Source organism: Apis dorsata, unplaced genomic scaffold (genome assembly GCF_000469605.1).
Source record: "Apis dorsata unplaced genomic scaffold, Apis dorsata 1.3 scaffold_92, whole genome shotgun sequence".
Taxonomy (NCBI): domain Eukaryota; kingdom Metazoa; phylum Arthropoda; class Insecta; order Hymenoptera; family Apidae; genus Apis; species Apis dorsata.
In genome coordinates, this window is record NW_006263390.1 from 3,445 (window position 1) to 4,466 (window position 1,022).

At 27.2% G+C, this 1,022-nt stretch overlaps 1 long non-coding RNA gene across 1 annotated transcript; it reads right to left on the bottom strand.

Moving 5' to 3' along the window:
• Window positions 1–284: 284 nt before the first annotated feature.
• LOC102674682 lies at window positions 285–681 on the bottom strand. The gene is made up of 2 exons (XR_421169.2): window positions 541–681; window positions 285–475 (listed from the first exon to the last, which is right to left on the bottom strand). It is a non-coding gene; the product is annotated as an uncharacterized LOC102674682 (long non-coding RNA).
• Window positions 682–1,022: the final 341 nt, after the last annotated feature.

The following is a 1,022-nucleotide window of genomic DNA, read 5'->3' on the forward strand; positions in this document are numbered from 1 at the left end:
TTTCCATAGCTTGTCAATATGCCAATTTTCTTCGATATTATTTCCATGACGTAGGGTACATTTTGTCTTATTTTATCTGCTATTTCTGCTAAAGTTTTAAAATCTGATTTTTCTGAAATCAAAAAAAGATGCGTTTCTTATTCGAACTGTAATAATTTTAACAATTCATTATTTATTTCAATCTCCAGTCTGTCTCGTTTTTTGTCTAATATTCAATTTCGTTCGAATTTATTTATTTGCTTTTCCATTGTAAAAATTCATAATTTTAAAAATTCATCATTTACCTCAATTTCCTGCCTGTACAATTATTTATGGATATTCTTTTTTTCTTTATTATTGTCTTTTAAGGTGAACGTATCATTTCAGATGTGCAACATGCTTGCTTATCTTATCTTCTCGTGAAACCACGTGTTTGCAACTTTTTTTTTTATCTCCTCGCGAAATCACAGGAGTCATATCAATTTCATGTTCGTTACTATAACAAAAGAAAAAATTAAAAGATTTTGTTGTTAATCATTTTTATTATTGGTACATTCTTACTTCATAATATTCGGTCGTAACACTTTCGACTTTTATCTTCGATTGTCACATATCGCTCTGACTTGTTGGCCGGATTGATGGTCGGTAAAATTGATTTCGTCGAGATGTCGCCACATGATCTTTTTTTGAGATCGGTATTTCAGAACATGTGACGCAAAATCCGATAAAATATCTTGTTCGTTCTAAGTATTATCTGTGAAAGAACTTATTCTTTTCAAATACGATAATTATAGCCATAGACTAAATATTTTATATATATTATATATTAAATACAAGAGCTAATTCTTACTAGTCTAGTTTTATATTTGTTTATATCTAATCTAGATATTTCATATTTTTTTAGCTTATGCTATAGTTTAACGAACAAGATTATTTGTTTTGACTGGTCAATAATATCAATAACGTGGTATAGATAGTTATCTGTCTAATGAAAATTAGACTTTCAACATGAAATATTTAAAAATATATATATATATATATAT